Source organism: Ranitomeya variabilis, chromosome 8 (genome assembly GCF_051348905.1).
Source record: "Ranitomeya variabilis isolate aRanVar5 chromosome 8, aRanVar5.hap1, whole genome shotgun sequence".
In the NCBI taxonomy this organism is placed as follows: Eukaryota; Metazoa; Chordata; class Amphibia; order Anura; family Dendrobatidae; genus Ranitomeya; species Ranitomeya variabilis.
Window position 1 is genome coordinate 116,195,710 of NC_135239.1, and position 26,227 is coordinate 116,221,936.

Below are 26,227 nucleotides of genomic sequence, written 5' to 3' on the forward strand. Positions count from 1 at the left end.
ACTCAGCCAACGGCAAGAATGTCACCCAATCGTCCTGATCAGCAGAGACAAAACACCTCAAATAAGCCTCCAAAGTCTGATTGGTTCGCTCCGTCTGTCCATTAGTCTGAGGATGGAAAGCAGATGAAAACGACAAATCAATGCCCATCCTACTACAAAAGGATCGCCAGAACCTGGAAACGAACTGGGATCCTCTGTCTGACACAATATTCTCAGGGATGCCGTGCAAACGAACCACGTTCTGGAAAAACACAGGAACCAGATCGGAAGAGGAAGGCAGCTTAGGCAAAGGAACCAAATGGACCATCTTGGAGAAGCGATCACATATCACCCAGATAACGGACATGCCCTGAGATAGCGGAAGATCAGAAATGAAATCCATGGAGATATGTGTCCAAGGTCTCTTCGGGACAGGCAAGGGCAAGAGCAAACCGCTGGCACGAGAACAGCAAGGCTTAGCTCGAGCACAAGTCCCACAGGACTGCACAAATGACCGCACATCCCTTGACAAGGAAGGCCACCAAAAGGACCTGGCCACCAGATCTCTGGTGCCAAAAATTCCCGGGTGACCTGCCAACACCGAGGAATGAACCTCGGAAATGACTCTGCTGGTCCACTTATCCGGGACAAACAGTCTGTCAGGTGGACAAGACTCAGGCCTATCAGCCTGAAATCTCTGCAACACACGTCGCAGATCTGGAGAAATAGCTGACAAGATAACTCCATCTTTAAGAATACCAACAGGATCAGCGACTCCAGGAACATCAGGCACAAAGCTCCTAGAAAGAGCATCGGCCTTCACATTCTTTGAACCTGGTAAATACGAGACAACAAAATCAAAGCGGGAGAAAAACAATGACCAGCGGGCCTGTCTCGGATTAAGGCGTTTAGCAGACTCGAGATACATCAGATTTTTGTGATCAGTCAAGACCACCACACGATGCTTAGCACCCTCGAGCCAATGACGCCACTCCTCAAATGCCCATTTCATGGCCAACAAATCCCGATTGCCCACATCATAATTTCGCTCGGCAGGCGAAAACTTCCTAGAGAAAAAGGCACAAGGTTTCATAACAGAGCAACCAGGGCCTCTCTGCGACAAAACGGCCCCTGCCCCAATCTCCGAAGCATCAACCTCAACCTGAAAGGGAAGTGAGACGTCAGGCTGGCACAAAACAGGCGCCGAAGTAAACCGGCGTTTCAACTCCTGGAAAGCCTCCACGGCAGCAGGAGCCCAGTTAGCTACATCGGAGCCCTTCTTGGTCATATCCGTCAAAGGTTTCACAATGCTAGAAAAATTAGCGATAAAACGACGGTAGAAGTTAGCGAAGCCCAAGAACTTCTGAAGACTCTTAACTGACGAGGGCTGAGTCCAATCAAGAATAGCTCGGACCTTGACTGGGTCCATCTCCACAGCAGAAGGGGAAAAAATGAACCCCAAAAAGGGAACCTTCTGTACACCAAAGAGACACTTTGAGCCCTTGACAAACAAAGAATTTTCACGCAAAATTTTAAAGACCAACCTGACCTGCTCCACATGCGAATCCCAATTATCAGAAAAAACCAAAATATCATCCAGATAAACAATCAAAAAATTATCCAGATACTTCCGGAAAATGTCATGCATAAAGGACTGAAAAACTGAAGGCGCATTGGAGAGCCCAAAAGGCATCACCAAGTACTCAAAATGACCTTCGGGCGTATTGAATGCGGTTTTCCATTCATCACCTTGCTTAATGCGCACAAGGTTGTACGCACCACGAAGGTCTATCTTGGTGAACCACTTGGCACCCTTAATCCGGGCAAACAAGTCAGACAACAGCGGTAAAGGATACTGAAATTTGACAGTGATCTTATTTAAAAGCCGATAATCAATACAAGGTCTCAAAGATCCGTCCTTTTTTGCCACAAAAAAGAATCCCGCACCAAGAGGGGAAGAAGACGGACGAATATGTCCTTTCTCCAGAGACTCCTTGATATATGAACGCATAGCGGTATGTTCAGGTACCGACAGATTAAACAGTCTTCCCTTAGGAAATGTACTGCCTGGGATCAAATCTATAGCACAGTCACAGTCCCTATGAGGAGGCAGTGCACTGGACTCAGACTCACTGAAGACATCCTGATAATCAGACAAATACTCCGGAACTTCCGAAGGCGTAGAAGAAGCAATAGACACAGGCAGGGAATCCCCATGAATACCACGACAGCCCCAACTTGAGACTGACATAGCCTTCCAGTCCAAGACTGGATTATGGGTCTGTAACCATGGCAGCCCTAAAACAACCAAATCATGCATTTTATGTAAAACCAGGAAACGTATCACCTCGCGGTGTTCAGGAGTCATGCACATGGTAACCTGTGTCCAATACTGCGGTTTATTTGCTGCCAATGGTGTAGCATCAATACCCCTAAGAGGAATAGGATTTTCTAATGGTTCAAGAGTAAAACCACAGCGCTTAGCAAATGAGAGATCCATGAGACTCAGGGCAGCACCTGAATCTACAAACGCCATGACAGGATAAGATGACAGTGAGCAAATCAAAGTTACAGACAGAATAAATTTAGGTTGCAAATTACCAACGGTGACAGGACTAACAACCTTAGCTATACGTTTAGAGCATGCTGAGATAACATGTGTAGAATCACCACAGTAGTAGCACAAGCCATTCCGGCGTCTATGAATTTTCCGCTCATTTCTAGTCAGGATTCTATCACATTGCATTAAATCAGGTGTCAGTTCAGACAACACCATGAGGGAATTTGCGGTTTTTCTATCACATTGCACCGAATTAGGTGTCTGTTCAGACAACACCATGAGGGAATTTGCGGTTTTGCGCTCCCGCAACCGCCGGTCAATTTGAATAGCCAGTGCCATAGTATCATTCAGACCTGTGGGAATGGGAAAACCCACCATAACATTCTTAATGGCTTCAGAAAGGCCATTTCTAAAATTAGCGGCCAGTGCACACTCGTTCCAATGTGTCAGCACGGACCATTTCCGAAATTTTTGGCAATACACTTCAGCCTCGTCCTGCCCCTGAGACATAGCCAGCAAGGCCTTTTCTGCCTGAATCTCAAGATTGGGTTCCTCATAAAGTAAACCGAGCGCCAGAAAAAACGCATCAAGATCAGCCAATGCCGGATCTCCTGGTGCCAGCGAAAAAGCCCAATCCTGAGGGTCGCCCCGTAAGAACGAAATAACAATTTTTACTTGCTGAGCAGAATCTCCAGATGAACAGGGTCTCAGGGACAAAAACAATTTACAAATATTCACGAAATTCCTAAACTTAAACCTGTCTCCGGAAAACAGTTCAGGAATCGGTATTTTAGGTTCTGACATAGGATTTCTGATAACATAGTCTTGTATGCCCTGCACACGAGTAGCCAGCTGGTCCACACTTGTAATCAAGGTCTGGACATTCATGTCTGCAGCAAGCATAGCCACTCTGAGGTAAAGGGGAAGAAGAAAAAAAAAAAAAAAACTCAGAATCTTCTTTCTTATAATCCCTCTTCTGCAATGCATTAAACATTTAATACTGGCCTGGCAAACTGTTATGACCCCAATGGCGAGGGTCTCAGAGGAACGTGGAAGTCTGCAGAATACAAAAATCCAGCTCATAGGGCAGTGGTAACTGGGTTGACCATATATCTACTCCTAACGCCAACACTAGAAGTAGCCGGGGATCATTCCTACGTTGATTCTAGATGACACGCGCCAGCCGGAGAATCTAGCTACCCCTAGTAGAGGAAAACAAAGACCTTTCTTGCCTCCAGAGAAGGGGACCCCAAAGCTGGATAGAAGCCCCCCACAAATAATGACGGTGAGGTAAGAGGAAATGACAAACACAGAAATGAACCAGGTTTAGCACAGAGAGGCCCGCTTACTGATAGCAGAATAAAGAAAGGTAACTTATATGGTCAACAAAAACCCTATCAAAATCCACACTGGAAATTCAAGAACCCCCGAACCGTCTAACGGTCCGGGGGGAGAACACCAGCCCCCTAGAGCTTCCAGCAAAGGTCAGGATGTAGATATGGAACAAGCTGGACAAAAATACAAAACCAAAACAAATAGCAAAAAGCAAAAGGCAGACTTAGCTGATATAACTGGAACCAGGATCAGTAGACAAGAGCACAGCAGACTAGCTCTGATAACTACGTTGCCAGGCATAGAACTGAAGGTCCAGGGAGCTTATATAGCAACACCCCTAACTAACGACCCAGGTGCGGATAAAAGGAATGACAGAAAAACCAGAGTCAAAAAACTAGTAACCACTAGAGGGAGCAAAAAGCAAATTCACAACAGTTTCCCAGAGGATGTCAGTTATCGGGGTGGTTTGTGACCGGTGTTCTAAGATGGTTCATTTGGTACCTTTGCCTAAGTTGCCTTCCTCTTCTGATTTGGTTCCATTGTTTTTTCAGCATGTGGTTCGTTTGCATGGCATTCCGGAGAATAATGTGTCCGACAGAGGTTCCCAGTTTGTTTCTAGGTTTTGGCGAGCCTTTTGTGCTAGGCTGGGCATTGATTTGTCTTTTTCTTCCGCATTTCATCCTCAGACAAATGGCCAAACCGAGCGAACCAACCAGACTTTGGAAACTTATTTGAGATGCTTTGTGTCTGCTGATCAGGATGATTGGGTGGCTTTCTTGCCATTGGCCGAGTTTGCCCTTAATAATCGGGCTAGTTCTGCTACCTTGGTTTCACCCTTCTTTTGTAACTCTGGTTTTCATCCTCGATTTTCTTCGGGGCAGGTTGAGCCTTCTGATTGTCCTGGGGTGGACTCTGTGGTTGACAGGTTGCAGCAAATTTGGGCTCATGTTGTTGACAATTTGGTGTTGTCTCAGGAGGGGGCTCAGCGTTTTGCTAACCGTCGTCGGTGTGTTGGTTCCCGGCTTCAGGTTGGGGATTTGGTCTGGTTGTCTTCCCGTCATGTCCCTATGAAGGTTTCTTCCCCTAAGTTTAAGCCTCGGTTTATTGGCCCTTATAGGATTTCTGAGATTATCAATCCAGTGTCCTTTCGTTTGGCCCTTCCAGCCTCTTTTTCCATCCATAATATTTTTCATAGATCTTTGTTGCGGAAATATGTGGTGCCCGTTGTTCCCTCTGTTGATCCTCCTGCCCCGGTGTTGATTGATGGGGAGTTGGAGTATGTGGTTGAGAAGATTTTGGATTCTCGTTTTTCGAGGCGGAAGCTTCAGTATCTTGTCAAATGGAAGGGTTATGGCCAGGAGGATAATTCTTGGGTTGTTGCCTCCAATGTTCATGCTGATGATTTGGTTCGTGCCTTTCATTTGGCTCGTCCGGATCGGCCTGGGGGCTCTGGTGAGGGTTCGGTGACCCCTCCTCAAGGGGGGGGGGGTACTGTTGTGAATTCTGCTCTTGGGCTCCCTCCGGTGGTTGTAAGTGGTAGCGATGCTGTCTCTGAGTCGCAGCATTTGTCAGGTGTGTTCACTTTTTGCAAATCTGACTGGGCTATTTAGTCTTGCTTCACCCTTTAGTCAGTGCCAGTTGTCCATTGTTCCTGGAGGATTCACATCTCTGCCTGGTCTCTCCTGCTTTGCAGTTCTTTTCAACAAAGATAAGTTCTGGCCTTGATTTTTTGCTGTCCACATGCTGTGGCCTTATTGTTCAGTTCTTTTCCATGTTTTTTTTGTCTTGTCCAGCTTGGTCTGTATAAAGATTTGTTTAGCCAAGCTGGTATCTCTGGAGATGCAGATATACCCTCCATATCTTTAGTTAGCTGTGGAGTTTTTGTATTTTCTGTGGTGGATATTTTCTAGTGTTTTAATACTGACCGCATAGTACTCTGTCCTATCCTTTCTATTTAGCTAGAAGTGGCCTCCTTTGCTAAATTCTGATTTCAGTCTGTGTATGTTTTTCCCTCTCCTCTCACAGTCAATATTTGTGGGGGGCTGCCTATCCTTTGGGAATTTTCTCTGAGGCAAGATAGTTTTCCCTTTTCTATCTTTAGAGGTAATTAGTCCTCCGGCTGTGTCGAGATGTCCAGGGAGCGCTAGGTACATTCCACGGCTACTTCTAGTTGCGGTGTTAGGTTCAGGGTCTGCGGTCAATACAGGTACCACCTTCTCCAGAGTACGTCTCATGCTGCTCTTAGGCCACCAGATCATAACAGCCTCCTCCAGATAAAGGTCATGAGGCCACAAGACCACATTACCACCTTTGTCCGCTTCTTTGATCAAGAATGAATTATTGTTCTTTAGACTGACCAAAGCCTGCTTTTCCCCAACAATGAGATTGTCCGGTACCCGAGAATGTGGACTCAAAGCTAAGATGTCTTTTTTGACCAACTCAAAAAATACCCTAATAGCTGGTACTAGGGAGAAAGGAGAAGCCATGTTAGATCTGTTTTTATGAGGAAAACGTTGCTTACCATGATCTGATTCACTTTTTTGTAATAGCTGTAATAAATCACGAAACACCTGCTGGTCAGTCTGATCCAAACCCTCCACCATCTGTGGCCTGTTATGAAAGACCTGTAAAACCAACCTCCTGCAAAACAAATACAAATCCTTAATTAAAGTAAATTTATCCAAGATCTGAACTGGTGAAAACATAAGACCTCTGTGTAGGACCAAAATCTCAATAGAGGATAGTTCATAGAAAGATTAATGATCCGCAATGTATCAGTAGATACCTGATCATTGGCCACCATAGACTCAGGGGATGTTGAAGTCATTGCTTGCGAAAATTCTTGTATTGTTTCTGTGTTGGCAGTCGACGACCTCCAAAGCGAGTGGTTCGTGGCGGCAGATGAGTGGTGCTTGCGCCCCCCTTCGAACCCGCCGTCTGGTTTGCTTTCTGCTGACGATAAAAAATCACTCCCAGAAGTATAGTCACCCTTTTTCGGGGGTTCACGTCCGGTCTCCATAGTTCTCTTTACCTGGGTAGTTTGTCTCTGATTTGCCCGATGCTTCCATTTAAAGGCATTTTGTGTATCAAAATCATTGCGGTCCCTAAAAAAATTGGATTTCTTTTTAAGCATGATATCCTTATCACATTTATCCAAGCTGTCCTTGAGTTTCAGTTTAAAAGGCTGTATCTGTTTAAAGTCATCAAAGGTGGTTAATTGGCTTCCAGGTCCTTAATCTTGAGTTTGGTATTGGCCAACAGCTCCCTATCGTGCTCCAAAAGCATATTCATAATAATGCTGAAGCATTTAAGGAGCCCCTGCTCCCATGTAGCACGGAACGTGGGGGAGGGCTCCCATGCTGGATAAATGGGAACCCTGAGGCCCCGGGGCACTATGTTAGATTTGACATACTCTTCTAGGCTCCGAATATTCCACCATAACCTAATACCCATCCTGTGTGCTGGAGCACACAGCCTGAAGAGAGCTTGGTAAAATCTGAGTCCGATGTATGGTTATCACCTAAAGAAAAAAAGTTTGAAGATTGGGCCCGCCAAGCGGCCTCCCGGGCATCCCAATCCATCCTACACCCGGTCCAATCCAATCACGCCGATCGGCTAAAAGAAACCAAATGGACAATATATGTTATAACAATATGAAGCCCACTGGAAAAATATTATTAAATATCCCAAATAGGATGTGTGCAGCCTAATCAAAGAAAGCCAACTACCTATGGGCTGAAAACAATACCAATTTATATAGAACAATTCAGCGCACCACTATATATATAATAAATCTAATCGGGGTGCAATATCAGCAGTGAAAACATGTACCAGAAGAAGTAAGAAGGAAAGCACTGCTGTAGCACATGGCTGCTAAAAGCTATAGATATTTGTATTGGTGCCGGGTCTTCAGTAGCCCGCATTTAACTTACATACATGTGGTCTCAGGCTCTTCCCTCTTCCCTCTTCCCTCTTCCCCCCCCCTTTTTTTTTAAGTTATATATGGGAGATTTTTTGTTCCTTGGTTCATGAGGCAGGGCTCTTTGGTTCATGTGTTGGTGGGCTGCCTTCCTCGTTCTAGTCGCAAACCATGGCTCTTATCTCATGAGAATCATGGCTCTTTTCACACACCGTGGCTCTTATGCTATAAAATATATATGGGCACATAGGGATTCGTGTACATGTATCCCTTTGGGACCTATAGATTTACCTTATGAGTTTGACCAGGCTGATTACCTGCTTTTTTAGATTTTTCTGTATTTTATAGGTCTATATAAGTGTATATTTAATAAAGTTACTGCAATTATTAAATTGTTACTGGTATTCATCCCTGTTTGCTCCGCATTCATGGTTGCACTTGTAATCATGGTTTGGCTGATGGCTATCCCCGGGGATTGTGTGCTGTGCGGTGTGCATACTGATTGAAACGTGAGGTGTATATGTTTTGGCATTGCTGGAATACACCACTGTCTTCTCTCTTTTTTTTTTGCCCTGGAATACATGTCTTATCATATAGACAAGTATATTGGGCTTTGCTGGGACGCCAGCTTATACCTAATACCTGTGGACAGGTATGGACTGGGGTTGAAATTCAGCCCTGGCATTTTAAATCACAGAGGCCGATGTTGTCCCTGTCCCCGAGCACCAGATGGGATATATTACTAATATTACCCTGGATAAAGGAAAGCAAGAAATACTACAAGACCAATATTTGTAATGATACCTGTGGCCTGATGGGGTAAGTGACAATCAGCGACTTTGTGCTCCATCACAACTCTTAACAGTATGGGTGTCTTAAGAACACAGATTCTGCTAACAGCATAGCAGACAAGGCAGCCCACAACCAGACAGGCCCTTCTGGCATTTGCCAGAATTGCCAGATGGCCAGTCCGGCCCTGCCTGTGGATTATTTTGCGATCCAGGCGCCTGTGTACACAGGCTCATCAGCTGTGTTTGCGTTCCATATGTGGATAGATTTACCTTATGAGTTTGACCAGGCTAATTACCTGCTTTTTTAGATTTTTCTGTATTTTATAGGTCTATATAAGTGTATATTTAACCCCTTCCCGACCTTTGACGCCACGTAGGCGTCATGAAAGTCGGTGCCAATCCGACTTGTGACGCCTATGTGGCGTCATGGAATGATCGCGTCCCTGCAGATCGGGTGAAAGGGTTAACTCCAATTTCACCCGATCTGCAGGGACAGGGGGAGTGGTACTTTAGCCCAGGGGGGTGGCTTCGTGGCTACGATCGCTCTGATTTGCTGTTGAAAGTGAAACAGCCAATCAGAGCGATTTGTAATATTTCACCTATGAAAACTGGTGAAATATTACAATCCAGCCATGGCCAATGCTGCAATATCATCGGCCATGGCTGGAAACTCTGATCTGCCCCCCCACCACCACCGATCGCCTCCCCAGTCCTCCGTACGGTGCTCCGCTCCCCTCTGTCATCCAGTCCGCTCCCCATCCTCCTGTCCGCTCCCCCTGTGCTCCGATCCCACCCCCCCCCGTGCTCCGACCCCCCCGTGCTCCGATCTCCCCCCCTCATACTTACCGAGCCTCCCGATGTCCGTCCGTCTTCTCCATGGGTGCCTGTCATGGTTCTCAACACACAGAGAACATAGTTGAGCATACAAAAAGGACTAGCTCTTGGAAGATGGGAACTCGAGCTGACCGTGAGCTAAACCTATCACAACAACTGAAAGTGGCCGGGTAGCGTGCCTACGTTTTATCCCTAGACGCCCAGCGCCAGCCGGAGAACTGACTGACCCTAGCAGAGGAAAATACAGACCTGGCTCACCTCTAGAGAAATTTACCCCAAAGGGCGGACAGTAGCCCCCACAAATATTGTCGGTGATTTTAGAGGAAATTGACATACGAAGTATGAAAATAGGTTTAGCAAAATTGAGGTCCGCTTACTAGATAGAAGGAAGACAGAAAAGGGGACTTCACGGCCAGCTGAAAACCCTATTCAAAATTCCATCCTGAAATTACTTTAGAACTCTAATATCAACTCATGACACCAGAGTGGCAATTTCAGTTCACAAGAGCTTTCCAGTCTCAGAAATATTCAAACACAGAGAACTGGAACAAAAATGCAAACAAACTTAGGACAAAAATCCAACTTAGCTGAAAGTAGTCTAGGAGCAGGAACATGCAACAGAAATGCTTCTGGTAACATTGTTGGCCGGCATAGAAATGACTGAGGAGCAAGGCTAAATAGAAACTCCCACATCCTGATGGAAACAGGTGAACAGAGGAGATGACAAACCCACGTTCAGTACCACCAGTGACCACCGGGGGAGCCCAGAAACCAAATTCACAACAGTACCCCCCCCTCAAGGAGGGGGCACCGAACCCTCACCAGAACCACCAGGGCGATCAGGATGAGCCCTATGAAAGGCACGGACCAAATCGGAGGCATGAACATCAGAGGCTGTCACCCAAGAATTATCCTCCTGACCGTAGCCCTTCCACCTGACCAAATACTGAAGTCTCCGTCTGGAAACACGGGAGTCCAAGATCTTCTCCACAACGTACTCCAACTCACCCTCAACCAACACCGGAGCAGGAGGCTCAACAGAAGGCACAACAGGTACCTCATACCTGCGCAACAATGACCGATGGAAGACATTATGAATAGAAAAAGATGCAGGGAGGTCCAAACGAAAGGACACAGGGTTAAGAATCTCCAATATCTTGTACGGGCCGATGAACCGAGGCTTAAACTTAGGAGAAGAAACCTTCATAGGGACAAACCGAGAAGATAACCACACCAAATCCCCAACACAAAGACGAGGACCAACACGACGACGGCGGTTGGCAAAATGCTGAGTCTTCTCCTGGGACAACTTCAAATTGTCCACCACCTGCCCCCAAATCTGATGCAACCTCTCCACCACAGCATCCACTCCAGGACAATCCGAAGGCTCCACCTGACCAGAAGAGAAACGAGGATGAAACCCCGAATTACAGAAGAAAGGAGAAACCAAAGTGGCAGAACTAGCCCGATTATTGAGGGCAAACTCCGCCAAGGGCAAGAAGGCAACCCAATCATCCTGATCCGCAGAGACAAAACACCTCAAATAAGTCTCCAAGGTCTGATTAGTTCGCTCGGTCTGGCCATTAGTCTGAGGATGGAAAGCAGACGAAAAAGACAAATCAATGCCCATCCTAGCGCAGAACGCTCGCCAAAATCTAGACACGAACTGGGTCCCCCTGTCAGAAACGATATTCTCCGGAATACCATGCAAGCGAACCATATTTTGAAAAAACAGAGGAACCAACTCGGATGAGGAAGGCAACTTAGGCAAGGGAACCAAATGGACCATCTTAGAGAAACGGTCACACACCACCCAGATGACAGACATCTTCTGAGAAACAGGGAGATCAGAAATAAAATCCATCGAGATGTGAGTCCAAGGCCTCTTCGGAATAGGCAAGGGCAACAACAATCCACTAGCCCGAGAACAACAAGGCTTGGCCCGAGCACAAACATCACAAGACTGCACAAAACCTCGCACATCTCGTGACAGGGAAGGCCACCAGAAGGACCTAGCCACCAACTCCCTGGTACCAAAGATTCCAGGATGCCCTGCCAACGCAGAAGAATGGACCTCCGAGATGACTCTACTGGTCCAATCATCAGGAACAAACATTCTACCAGGCGGGCAACGATCAGGTCTATCCGCCTGAAACTCCTGCAAGGCCCGTCGCAGGTCTGGGGAAACAGCAGACAAAATCCCTCCCTCCTTAAGGACACCCGTAGGCCCAGAATTACCAGAAGAATCAGGCCCAAAACTCCTAGAAAGGGCATCCGCCTTCACATTTTTAGAACCTGGTAGGTATGAAACCACAAAATTAAACCGAGAGAAAAACAACGACCAGCGCGCCTGTCTAGGATTCAGGCGCCTGGCAGACTCAAGATAAATCAAATTCTTGTGGTCGGTCAATACCACCACTGTTGTGAATTTGCTTTTTGCTCCCTCTAGTGGTTACTAGTTTTTTGACTCTGGTTTTTCTGTCATTCCTTTTATCCGCACCTGGGTCGTTAGTTAGGGGTGTTGCTATATAAGCTCCCTGGACCTTCAGTTCAATGCCTGGCAACGTAGTTATCAGAGCTAGTCTGCTGTGCTCTTGTCTACTGATCCTGGTTCCAGTTATTTCAGCTAAGTCTGCCTTTTGCTTTTTGCTATTTGTTTTGGTTTTGCATTTTTGTCCAGCTTGTTCCAAATCTATATCCTGACCTTTGCTGGAAGCTCTAGGGGGCTGGTGTCCTCCCCCCGGACCGTTAGACGGTTCGGGGGTTCTTGAATTTCCAGTGTGGATTTTGATAGGGTTTTTGTTGACCATATAAGTTACCTTTCTTTATTCTGCTATCAGTAAGCGGGCCTCTCTGTGCTAAACCTGGTTCATTTCTGTGTTTGTCATTTCCTCTTACCTCACCGTCATTATTTGTGGGGGGCTTCTATCCAGCTTTGGGGTCCCCTTCTCTGGAGGCAAGAAAGGTCTTTGTTTTCCTCTACTAGGGGTAGCTAGATTCTCCGGCTGGCGCGTGTCATCTAGAATCAACGTAGGAATGATCCCCGGCTACTTCTAGTGTTGGCGTTAGGAGTAGATATATGGTCAACCCAGTTACCACTGCCCTATGAGCTGGATTTTTGTATTCTGCAGACTTCCACGTTCCTCTGAGACCCTCGCCATTGGGGTCATAACAGTTTGCCAGGCCAGTATTAAATGTTTAATGCATTGCAGAAGAGGGATTATAAGAAAGAAGATTCTGAGTTTTTTTTTTTTTTTTTCTTCTTCCCCTTTACCTCAGAGTGGCTATGCTTGCTGCAGACATGAATGTCCAGACCTTGATTACAAGTGTGGACCAGCTGGCTACTCGTGTGCAGGGCATACAAGACTATGTTATCAGAAATCCTAGGTCAGAACCTAAAATACCGATTCCTGAACTGTTTTCCGGAGACAGGTTTAAGTTTAGGAATTTCGTGAATAATTGTAAATTGTTTTTGTCCCTGAGACCCTGTTCATCTGGAGATTCTGCTCAGCAAGTAAAAATTGTTATTTCGTTCTTACGGGGCGACCCTCAGGATTGGGCTTTTTCGCTGGCGCCAGGAGATCCGGCATTGGCTGATCTTGATGCGTTTTTTCTGGCGCTCGGTTTACTTTATGAGGAACCCAATCTTGAGATTCAGGCAGAAAAGGCCTTGCTGGCTATGTCTCAGGGGCAGGACGAGGCTGAAGTGTATTGCCAAAAATTTCGGAAATGGTCCGTGCTGACACATTGGAACGAGTGTGCACTGGCCGCTAATTTTAGAAATGGCCTTTCTGAAGCCATTAAGAATGTTATGGTGGGTTTTCCCATTCCCACAGGTCTGAATGATACTATGGCACTGGCTATTCAAATTGACCGGCGGTTGCGGGAGCGCAAAACCGCAAATTCCCTCATGGTGTTGTCTGAACAGACACCTAATTCGGTGCAATGTGATAGAAAAACCGCAAATTCCCTCATGGTGTTGTCTGAACAGACACCTGATTTAATGCAATGTGATAGAATCCTGACTAGAAATGAGCGGAAAATTCATAGACGCCGGAATGGCTTGTGCTACTACTGTGGTGATTCTACACATGTTATCTCAGCATGCTCTAAACGTATAGCTAAGGTTGTTAGTCCTGTCACCGTTGGTAATTTGCAACCTAAATTTATTCTGTCTGTAACTTTGATTTGCTCACTGTCATCTTATCCTGTCATGGCGTTTGTAGATTCAGGTGCTGCCCTGAGTCTCATGGATCTCTCATTTGCTAAGCGCTGTGGTTTTACTCTTGAACCATTAGAAAATCCTATTCCTCTTAGGGGTATTGATGCTACACCATTGGCAGCAAATAAACCGCAGTATTGGACACAGGTTACCATGTGCATGACTCCTGAACACCGCGAGGTGATACGTTTCCTGGTTTTACATAAAATGCATGATTTGGTTGTTTTAGGGCTGCCATGGTTACAGACCCATAATCCAGTCCTGGACTGGAAGGCTATGTCAGTCTCAAGTTGGGGCTGTCGTGGTATTCATGGGGATTCCCTGCCTGTGTCTATTGCTTCTTCTACGCCTTCGGAAGTTCCGGAGTATTTGTCTGATTATCAGGATGTCTTCAGTGAGTCTGAGTCCAGTGCACTGCCTCCTCATAGGGACTGTGACTGTGCTATAGATTTGATCCCAGGCAGTACATTTCCTAAGGGAAGACTGTTTAATCTGTCGGTACCTGAACATACCGCTATGCGTTCATATATCAAGGAGTCTCTGGAGAAAGGACATATTCGTCCGTCTTCTTCCCCTCTTGGTGCGGGATTCTTTTTTGTGGCAAAAAAGGACGGATCTTTGAGACCTTGTATTGATTATCGGCTTTTAAATAAGATCACTATCAAATTTCAGTATCCTTTACCGCTGTTGTCTGACTTGTTTGCCCGGATTAAGGGTGCCAAGTGGTTCACCAAGATAGACCTTCGTGGTGCGTACAACCTTGTGCGCATTAAGCAAGGTGATGAATGGAAAACCGCATTCAATACGCCCGAAGGTCATTTTGAGTACTTGGTGATGCCTTTTGGGCTCTCCAATGCGCCTTCAGTTTTTCAGTCCTTTATGCATGACATTTTCCGGAAGTATCTGGATAAATTTTTGATTGTTTATCTGGATGATATTTTGTTTTTTTCTGATAATTGGGATTCGCATGTGGAGCAGGTCAGGTTGGTCTTTAAAATTTTGCGTGAAAATTCTTTGTTTGTCAAGGGCTCAAAGTGTCTCTTTGGTGTACAGAAGGTTCCCTTTTTGGGGTTCATTTTTTCCCCTTCTGCTGTGGAGATGGACCCAGTCAAGGTCCGAGCTATTCTTGATTGGACTCAGCCCTCGTCAGTTAAGAGTCTTCAGAAGTTCTTGGGCTTCGCTAACTTCTACCGTCGTTTTATCGCTAATTTTTCTAGCATTGTGAAACCTTTGACGGATATGACCAAGAAGGGCTCCGATGTAGCTAACTGGGCTCCTGCTGCTGTGGAGGCTTTCCAGGAGTTGAAACGCCGGTTTACTTCGGCGCCTGTTTTGTGCCAGCCTGACGTCTCACTTCCCTTTCAGGTTGAGGTGGATGCTTCGGAGATTGGGGCAGGGGCCGTTTTGTCGCAGAGAGGCCCTGGTTGCTCTGTTATGAAACCTTGTGCCTTTTTCTCTAGGAAGTTTTCGCCTGCCGAGCGAAATTATGATGTGGGCAATCGGGAGTTGTTGGCCATGAAATGGGCATTTGAGGAGTGGCGTCATTGGCTCGAGGGTGCTAAGCATCGTGTGGTGGTCTTGACTGATCACAAAAATCTGATGTATCTCGAGTCTGCTAAACGCCTTAATCCGAGACAGGCCCGCTGGTCATTGTTTTTCTCCCGCTTTGATTTTGTTGTCTCGTATTTACCAGGTTCAAAGAATGTGAAGGCCGATGCTCTTTCTAGGAGCTTTGTGCCTGATGCTCCTGGTGTCGCTGATCCTGTTGGTATTCTTAAAGATGGAGTTATCTTGTCAGCTATTTCTCCGGATCTGCGACGTGTGTTGCAGAGATTTCAGGCTGATAGGCCTGAGTCTTGTCCACCTGACAGACTGTTTGTCCCGGATAAGTGGACCAGCAGAGTCATTTCCGAGGTTCATTCCTCGGTGTTGGCAGGTCACCCGGGAATTTTTGGCACCAGAGATCTGGTGGCCAGGTCCTTTTGGTGGCCTTCCTTGTCAAGGGATGTGCGGTCATTTGTGCAGTCCTGTGGGACTTGTGCTCGAGCTAAGCCTTGCTGTTCTCGTGCCAGCGGTTTGCTCTTGCCCTTGCCTGTCCCGAAGAGACCTTGGACACATATCTCCATGGATTTCATTTCTGATCTTCCGCTATCTCAGGGCATGTCCGTTATCTGGGTGATATGTGATCGCTTCTCCAAGATGGTCCATTTGGTTCCTTTGCCTAAGCTGCCTTCCTCTTCCGATCTGGTTCCTGTGTTTTTCCAGAACGTGGTTCGTTTGCACGGCATCCCTGAGAATATTGTGTCAGACAGAGGATCCCAGTTCGTTTCCAGGTTCTGGCGATCCTTTTGTAGTAGGATGGGCATTGATTTGTCGTTTTCGTCTGCTTTCCATCCTCAGACTAATGGACAGACGGAGCGAACCAATCAGACTTTGGAGGCTTATTTGAGGTGTTTTGTCTCTGCTGATCAGGACGATTGGGTGACATTCTTGCCGTTGGCTGAGTTTGCCCTTAATAATCGGGCTAGTTCCGCCACCTTGGTTTCGCCTTTTTTCTGCAACTCTGGTTTCCATCCTCGCTTTTCTTCGGGTCATGTGGAGCCTTCTGACTGTCCTGGGGTGGATTCTGTGGTGGATAGGTTGCAGCAGATCTGGAATCATGTGGTGGACAACTTGAAGTTGTCACAGGAGAAGGCTCAGCGCTTTGCCAACCGCCGCCGCGGTGTGGGTCCCCGACTACGCGTTGGGGATTTGGTATGGCTTTCTTCCCGCTTTGTACCTATGAAGGTCTCCTCTCCCAAATTTAAACCTCGTTTTATTGGGCCTTACAAGATATTGGAAATCCTTAATCCTGTATCTTTTCGTCTGGATCTTCCTGTGTCGTTTGCTATTCACAATGTATTTCATAGGTCCTTGTTGCGGCGGTACATTGTGCCTGTAGTTCCTTCTGCTGAGCCTCCTGCTCCGGTGTTGGTTGAGGGCGAGTTGGAGTACGTGGTGGAGAAGATCTTGGATTCTCGCCTCTCCAGGCGGAGGCTTCAGTACCTGGTCAAGTGGAAGGGCTATGGTCAGGAGGATAATTCCTGGGTGGTCGCCTCTGATGTTCATGCGGCCGATTTAGTTCGTGCCTTTCATGCCGCTCATCCTGATCGCCCTGGTGGTCGTGGTGAGGGTTCGGTGACCCCTCACTAAGGGGGGGGGTACTGTTGTGAATTTGCTTTTTGCTCCCTCTAGTGGTTACTAGTTTTTTGACTCTGGTTTTTCTGTCATTCCTTTTATCCGCACCTGGGTCGTTAGTTAGGGGTGTTGCTATATAAGCTCCCTGGACCTTCAGTTCAATGCCTGGCAACGTAGTTATCAGAGCTAGTCTGCTGTGCTCTTGTCTACTGATCCTGGTTCCAGTTATTTCAGCTAAGTCTGCCTTTTGCTTTTTGCTATTTGTTTTGGTTTTGCATTTTTGTCCAGCTTGTTCCAAATCTATATCCTGACCTTTGCTGGAAGCTCTAGGGGGCTGGTGTCCTCCCCCCGGACCGTTAGACGGTTCGGGGGTTCTTGAATTTCCAGTGTGGATTTTGATAGGGTTTTTGTTGACCATATAAGTTACCTTTCTTTATTCTGCTATCAGTAAGCGGGCCTCTCTGTGCTAAACCTGGTTCATTTCTGTGTTTGTCATTTCCTCTTACCTCACCGTCATTATTTGTGGGGGGCTTCTATCCAGCTTTGGGGTCCCCTTCTCTGGAGGCAAGAAAGGTCTTTGTTTTCCTCTACTAGGGGTAGCTAGATTCTCCGGCTGGCGCGTGTCATCTAGAATCAACGTAGGAATGATCCCCGGCTACTTCTAGTGTTGGCGTTAGGAGTAGATATATGGTCAACCCAGTTACCACTGCCCTATGAGCTGGATTTTTGTATTCTGCAGACTTCCACGTTCCTCTGAGACCCTCGCCATTGGGGTCATAACACACCACCTGATGTCTAGCCCCCTCAAGCCAATGACGCCATTCCTCAAAAGCCCACTTCATAGCTAAGAGTTCACGATTACCAATATCATAATTTCGCTCCGCGGGCGAAAATTTACGAGAAAAGAACGCGCAAGGTCTCATCACGGAGCAGTCGGAACTTTTCTGCGACAAAACCGCCCCAGCTCCAATTTCTGAAGCGTCGACCTCAACCTGAAAAGGAAGAGTAACATCAGGCTGACGCAATACAGGGGCGGAAGAAAAACGGCGCTTAAGCTCCCGAAAGGCCTCCACAGCAGTAGGGGACCAATCAGCAACATCAGCACCCTTCTTAGTCAAATCAGTCAGTGGCTTAGCAACATCAGAAAACCCAGTTATAAATCGACGGTAGAAATTAGCAAAGCCCAAGAATTTCTGAAGGCTCTTAAGAGAAGAGGGTTGCGTCCAATCACAAATAGCCTGAACCTTGACAGGATCCATCTCAATGGAAGAGGGGGAAAAAATATACCCCAAAAAAGAAATCTTTTGAACCCCAAAAATGCACTTAGAACCCTTTACACACAAGGAATTAGAGCGCAAAACCTGAAAAACCTTCCTGACCTGCTGGACATGAGAGTCCCAGTCATCCGAAAAAATCAAAATATCATCCAAATACACAATCATAAATTTATCCAAATATTCACGGAAAATGTCATGCATAAAGGACTGAAAGACTGAAGGGGCATTTGAAAGACCAAAAGGCATTACTAAGTACTCAAAATGACCCTCAGGCGTATTAAATGCGGTTTTCCACTCGTCCCCCTGCTTAATTCGCACTAAATTATACGCCCCACGAAGATCAATCTTAGAGAACCACTTGGCCCCCTTTATGCGAGCAAACAAATCAGTAAGCAATGGCAAAGGGTACTGATATTTAATCGTGATTTTATTCAAAAGCCGATAATCAATACACGGCCTCAAAGAGCCATCCTTTTTAGATACAAAGAAAAAGCCGGCTCCTAAAGGAGATGACGAAGGACGAATATGTCCGTTTTCCAGGGACTCCTTAATATATTCACGCATAGCAGCATGTTCAGGCACAGACAGATTAAATAAACGACCCTTTGGAAACTTACTGCCCGGAATCAGATCTATTGTACAATCGCAATCTCTGTGCGGAGGCAGTGAACCAAGTTTAGGTTCCTCAAAAACGTCACGATAATCAGATAAGAATTCCGGAATCTCAGAGGGAACAGATGACGAAATGGCAACCAAAGGTACGTCCCCATGTGTCCCCTGACATCCCCAGCTTAATACAGACATTGCTTTCCAGTCGAGGACTGGGTTATGAGATTGCAGCCATGGCAATCCAAGCACCAAAACATCATGTAGATTATACAATACAAGAAAGCGAATAATCTCCTGGTGATCCGGATTAATACGCATAGTCACTTGTGTCCAGTATTGTGGTTTATTACTAGCCAATGGCGTGGAGTCAATACCCTTCAGAGGTATAGGAACTTCCAAAGGCTCTAAATCATAACCACAGCATTTGGCAAAGGACCAATCCATAAGACTCAAAGCGGCGCCAGAGTCGACATAAGCGTCCGCGGTAATTGACGATAAAGAGCAAATCAGGGTCACAGATAGAATAAACTTAGACTGTAAAGTGCTGATTGAAACAGACTTATCAACCTTCTTTGTACGTTTAGAGCATGCTGATATAACATGAGTTGCATCACCACAATAGAAGCATAACCCATTTTTTCGCCTAAAGTTCTGCCGTTCGCTTCTAGACAGAATTCTATCACATTGCATATTCTCTGGCGCCTTCTCAGTAGACACCGCCAAATGGTGCACAGGTTTGCGCTCCCGCAAACGCCGATCAATCTGAATAGCCATTGTCATGGACTCATTCAGACCTGCAGGCACAGGGAACCCCACCATAACATCCTTAATGGCATCAGAGAGACCCTCTCTGAAAATCGCCGCCAGGGCGCACTCATTCCACTGAGTAAGCACAGACCACTTACGGCAAATTTTTGGCAGTATATTTCCGCCTCATCTGTACCCTGGGACAGGGCCATCAAGGCTTTTTCAGCCTGAGTCTCTAAATGGGGTTCCTCATAAAGCAACCCCAAAGCTAGAAAAAACGCATCCACATTGAGCAACGCAGGATCCCCTGGTGCCAAAGCAAATGCCCAATCCTGAGGGTCGCCCCGGAGTAAGGAAATTACAATCCTGACCTGCTGTGCAGGATCTCCAGCGGAGCGAGATCTCAGAGACAAAAACAATTTACAATTATGTTTGAAATTCTGAAAGCGAGATCTATCCCCGGAGAAAAATTCAGGTAAAGGGATTCTAGGTTCAGATATTGGAGCATGAATAACAAAATCCTGTAAACTTTGAACCTTATTAGCGAGATTACTCAAACCAGTAGCTAAACTCTGAGGATCCATTTTAATCAGGTGAGATCAGAGCCATTCAAGGATTTAGAAGGAGAGAGAGACGAAGGCTGCAGTATAAGCAGAAAAGCAAACTCAGAGAGAAAAAAAAAAATAAAAATTCTCTGCAGACTTCTAATTCTCTCCTTTCTTCAGCCAATTATTTTAACCCTTGGCCGGCCAAACTGTCATGGTTCTCAACACACAGAGAACATAGTTGAGCATACAAAAAGGACTAGCTCTTGGAAGATGGGAACTCGAGCTGACCGTGAGCTAAACCTATCACACCAACTGAAAGTGGCCGGGTAGCGTGCCTACGTTTTATCCCTAGACGCCCAGCGCCAGCCGGAGAACTGACTGACCCTAGCAGAGGAAAATACAGACCTGGCTCACCTCTAGAGAAATTTACCCCAAAGGGCGGACAGTAGCCCCCACAAATATTGTCGGTGATTTTAGAGGAAATTGACATACGAAGTATGAAAATAGGTTTAGCAAAATTGAGGTCCGCTTACTAGATAGAAGGAAGACAGAAAAGGGGACTTCACGGCCAGCTGAAAACCCTATTCAAAATTCCATCCTGAAATTACTTTAGAACTCTAATATCAACTCATGACACCAGAGTGGCAATTTCAGTTCACAAGAGCTTTCCAGTCTCAGAAATATTCAAACACAGAGAACTGGAACAAAAATGCAAACAAACTTAGGACAAAAATCCAACTTAGCTGAAAGTAGTCTAGGAGCAGGAACATGCAACAGAAATGCTTCTGGTAACATTGTTGGCCGGCATAGAAATGACTGAGGAGCAAGGCTAAATAGAAACTCCCACATCCTGATGGAAACAGGTGAACAGAGGAGATGACAAACCCACGTTCAGTACCACCACTGACCACCGGGGGAGCCCAGAAACCAAATTCACAACAGGTGCCGCCATCTTCCAAAATGGCGGGCGCAAGCGCAGTGCGCCCGCCGAATCTGCCGGCCGGCAGATTCGTTCCAGGTACATTTTGATCACTGTGATAAAAAATATCACAGTGATCAAAATAAAAAAAATAGTAAATGAACCCCCCCCCCCTTTATCACCCTCATAGGTAGGGACAATAATAAAATAAAGAAAATATATTTTCTTTTATTTTTCCACTAGGGTTAGGGTTAGAACTAGGGTTAGGGTTAGAACTAGGGTTAGGGTTAGGGTTAGGGCTAGGGCTAGAGCTAGTGTTAAAATTAGGCTATTTGCACACGGTGCGGATTTGGCTGCGGATCTGCAGCGGATTGGCTGCTGCGGATTCGTAGCAGTGTTCCATCAGGTTTACAGTACCATGTAAACCTATGCAAAACCAAATCCGCTGTGCCCATGGTGCGGAAAATACCGCGCAGAAACGCTGCGTTGTATTTTCCTGCAGCATGTCAAAATAAGAATCCGCAGGTGAAATCCGCACAAAAAAACACTGGAAATCCGTGGTAAACCTGCAGGTAAAATGCAGTATCTTTTACCTGCGGATTTTTCAAAAATGGTGTGGAAAAATCTCACACGAATCCGCAACGTGGGCACATAGCCTTAGGGTTGGAATTAGAGTTAGGGTTGGAATTAGGGCTAGGGTTGGAAATAGGGTTAAGATTAGGCTTGTGGTTAGGGTTATGGTTGGGGTTAGGGGTTGTTGGGGTTAAAGTTGTGGTTAGGGTTGGGATTAGGGTTAGGATTAGGGATAAGATTGGAATTAGGGTTAGGGGTGTGTTGGGGTTAGTGTTGTGATTAGGGTTATGGCTAGAGTTGAGATTAGGGTTAGGGGTGTGTTGGGGTTAGAATTGAGGGGTTTCCACTGTTTAGGCACATCAGGGGTCTCCAAACGCAACATGGCGCCACCATTGATTCCAGCCAATCTTGCGTTCAAAAAGTCAAATGGTGCTCCCTCCCTTCCGAGCCCTGACGTGTGCCCAAACAGTAGTTTACCCCCACATATGGGGTACCAGCATACTCAGGACAAACTGGGCAACAACTATTGGGGACCAATTTCTCCTGTTATCCTTGTGAAAATAAAAAATTGCTTGCTAAAACATCATTTTTGAGGAAAGAAAAATGATTTTTTATTTTCACGGCTCTGCGTTGTAAACTTCTGTGAAGCACTTGGGGGTTCAAAGTGCTCACCACATATCTAGATAAGTTCCTTGGGGGGTCTAGTTTCCAAAATGGGGTCACTTATGGGGGGTTTCTACTGTTTAGGCACATCAGGGGCTCCTCAAACGCAACGAGACGCCCGCAGACCATTCCATCAAAGTCTGCATTCCAAAACGTTACTACTTCCCTTGCGAGCCCTGACGTGTGCCCAAACAGTGGTTCCCCCCCATATATGGGGTATCAGCGTACTCAGGACAAACTGGACAACAACTATTGGGGTCCAATTTCTCCTGTTACCCTTGTGAAAATAAAAAATTGCTTGCTAAAACATAATTTTTGAGGAAAGAATAATGATTTTTTATTTTCACGGCTCTGCGTTGTAAACTTCTGTGAAGCACTTGTGGGTTCAAAGTGCTCACCACATATCTAGATAAGTTCCTTGGGGGGTCTAGTTTCCAAAATGGGGTCACTTATGGGGGGTTTCTACTGTTTAGGCACATCAGGGGCTCCGCAAACGCAACGTGACGCCCGCAGACCATTCCATCAAAGTCTGCATTCCAAAACGTTACTACTTCCCTTCTGAGCCCCGACGTGTGCCCAAACAGTGGTTCCTCCTCACATATGGGGTATCAGCGTACTCAGGACAAACTGGACAACAACTTTTGGGGTGCAATTTCTCCTGTTACTCTTGTGAAAATAAAAAATTGCAGGCTAAAAAATAATTTTTGAGGAAAGAAAAATGATTTTTTATTTTCACGGCTCTGCGTTATAAACTTCTGTGAAGCACTTGGGGGTTTAACATGGTCACCGCACATCTAGATTAGTTCCATGGGAGGTCTAGTTTCCAAAATGGGGTCACATGTGGGGGAGCTCCAATGTTTAGGCACACAGGGGCTCTCCAAACGCGACATCGTGTCTGCTAACGATTGGAGCTAATTTTTCATTCAAAAAGTCAAATGGCGCTCCTTCCCTTCCGAGCCCTGCCGTGTGCCCAAACAGTGGTTTACCTCCACATGTGAGGCATCGTTGTACTCAGGAGAAATTGCCCAATAAATTTTAGGATCCATTTTATCCTGTTGCCCATGTGGAAATGAACAGATTGAGGCTAAAATAATTTTTTTGTGAAAAAAAAGTACTTTTTCATTTTTACGGATCAATTTGTGAAGCACCTGGGGATTCAAAGTGCTCACTATGCATCTAGATAAGTTCCTTTGGGGGTCTTGTTTCCAAAATGGGGTCACATGTGGGGGAGCTCCAATGTTTAGGCACACAAGGGCTCTCCAAACGCGACATGGTGTCCGCTAACGATTGGAGCTAATTTTTCATTCAAAAGTCAAATGGCGCTCCTTCCCTTCCGAGCCTTCTCGTGTGCACAAACAGTGGTTCCCCCCCACATATGGGGTATCAGCGTACTCAGGACAAATTGTACAATAACTTTTGGGGTCCAGTTTCTCTTTTTACCTTTAGGAAAATAAAAAAATTGTTGCTAAAAGATCATTTTTGTGACTAAAAAGTTAAATGTTCATTTTTTCCTTCCATGTTGCTTCTGCTGCTGGGTCATTCCATATCAAGTGATCCAAATATGAATATTTTTTTTACCTTACGTCTTTAGATTTTTTTTATTTTTTGTTTTTATGAAGTACAACTTTAGTTAATTACAAATTAAAAGTTTAGAATTTTTTTCTTCATCAGTTAATTTTTTACAGATTTTTAAAGTTTTGAAAAAGCATGGATTTTGGCCTGGTATGGCTTTACATTTTCTATCATATCTCGGGCTAGAATTAAGATATAGAGGTGGGAGAGGCATCATTTTTCTCAGAACGGTACTGGCTTTCATTTGATATGTCACAAGACTATGTTTCTTTATATTTTGTTTTGGAGAAATCAAATTAAAAATTTTGATGCGCAATTCTGAAAAAAACGTATGTTTTAAAATTGTGAAAACATGCATGTGTGTTACTTGTGTCCTTGTTTATATTTGTACAGGGATTCAACTTGGGATCTATCACATTTGTATTTTTTTTTAAGCCTTGAATCATCTGATTTTATGTTTGTGTGAGTTTCTTCCTTTTTTCTTTTCAAATTACAACTTATTGCATTCAACATTTATATGTAACAATAAAGAAACACAAAAAAACAAATACCGAAGTGCCAGAATAAACACATCTTAATCATCATAACAACTTGCTCAGCATTTTCAACCTGAATTCATTGAACAAGCCAAAAGATAAAAGGTGATCACATCCTCAAGTGTGATTTTCTAAATACAGTCTTGTCCTAATTATGTTAAAAACAAGAATAAAAGAACCAATATTTCTACCACCTATTTATACATGGAACAATTTTTTTTCTATTATATCACTAAACATGTCATTTCTGAAGTGTTTAAGAAGAATAGTCCAGTAGTTAAATCCTCATACTATAAAATATGAACTAATCAAACAATTAATAGTAGGTTTTTACACTGGCCTGTTATCATCAATGTGTCCCTTCTAGTGGGTGAAATGTCATCTTGCCCATAAGCGCTCACTAGCAATGGCCGTTTCCTTCTGTGTGAGTATGTGCGGCTGTCATGGTGCTCGGCTCCACCTGAGTTATATCTGGTTTTTGTTCACTTTTACAATGTCTGGTTTTCTTGGATACACATAGGACGGCGCTGGACCAGAAGGTGCAGAAAAGTCACTTCTACGTCTTCATTTTCACAATCTTTGGAGAGTCCAGTAGCCATCAGCGCCGATCATATTCACAGGTCACATAACCAGTTATGCCATCCATTGCCGATCTTGTGCCTTCTTCTACCACCTCATGGACGTCACTGTCTTTATTTCCACTACATGGGATGACAGTCCGGTATTGCTGAGTCCCTGTGATGGGTTCTGCTTCCTGTAACTGATGTTATAACAAACTCTCCTCCTCCTCCTCCTCCCCGTAGTCCTGGTTTGTACAATACATGAACTGGATGTTAAGAGTATTTTTCTCTCTCCATTTGAGGAGTTGCCTGGGTGATAAGATTTGGTGTGAATACGGTCTGTGGAGACCCAGGCTGCCGGCCGGTCATCTGCTCTGCAGTCACCGTCTACCCCTGGTCATTCTCAGCCCTAACAAAGCTTCTCCTCTGTCCTCTCCTGCTTCTAAGCTCTAACATAATAAAATAATACAGTAATATCTAGCAATCATGGATTATTTGGTAAATATGGACCCCACACTGTTAGACCACAAGCTGAGCAGATCTGAAATCAAGATTTTTGAACTGACACTGTAATAGTTTTATTTGTTAAAATATGATCCCATCATGATCCCATCTTGTGTTTTGGTACAGATGTGAATAGGAGCATAGCAGGCACATGTGCAGTTTTTGAAATTTTTAAATTAAACGTTTTTTTCGGAAATGCGTTTTAAAGTTTTGCGCTTGCGCTCGCATAGGTAAATTATTATCAAAGATACGCTTGTGACATATCTGGTGAAAGCCTGTACTGTTCTGAGTAGAATGGTGTTTATTTTGTTTCTCTATCTCTTTTCTAGCCTGAGTTATGGGGAGAAATGTAAAGGCAGGCAACACCGAAATTCGCACTTTTTCCGAACTTTGAAAATCAATAAAAAAAAAAAAAAAAAAAAAAAATCTAGAATTTTTTTTTCTTCACATTTTGCATTCTCTGACACACTATTACCAAATAACAAAATCTCAAAAGAATTAAAAATATAGTGGTAAAAATCATTGGTTCACTTGACATGGAATGACCCTGCTGTGAAGCACCTGAAGGGTTAATAAACTTCTTGAATGTAGTTTTGAGTACCTTGATGGGTGCAGTTTTTAGAATGGTGTCATTTTTGGGTATTTTCAGCCATATAGACCCTTCAAATTGACTTCAAATGTGAGGTGGTCCCTAAAAAAAAGGTTTTGTAAATTTCATTGTAAAAATGAGAAATCGCTGGTCAAATTTTAACCCTTATAACTTCCTAGCAAAAAAAATTTTGTTTCCAAAATTGTGCTGATGTAAAGTAGACATGTGGGTAATGTTATTTATTAACTATTTTGTGTCACATAACTCTCTCGTTTATCAGAATAAAAATTCAAAATTTTAAAATTGCGAAATG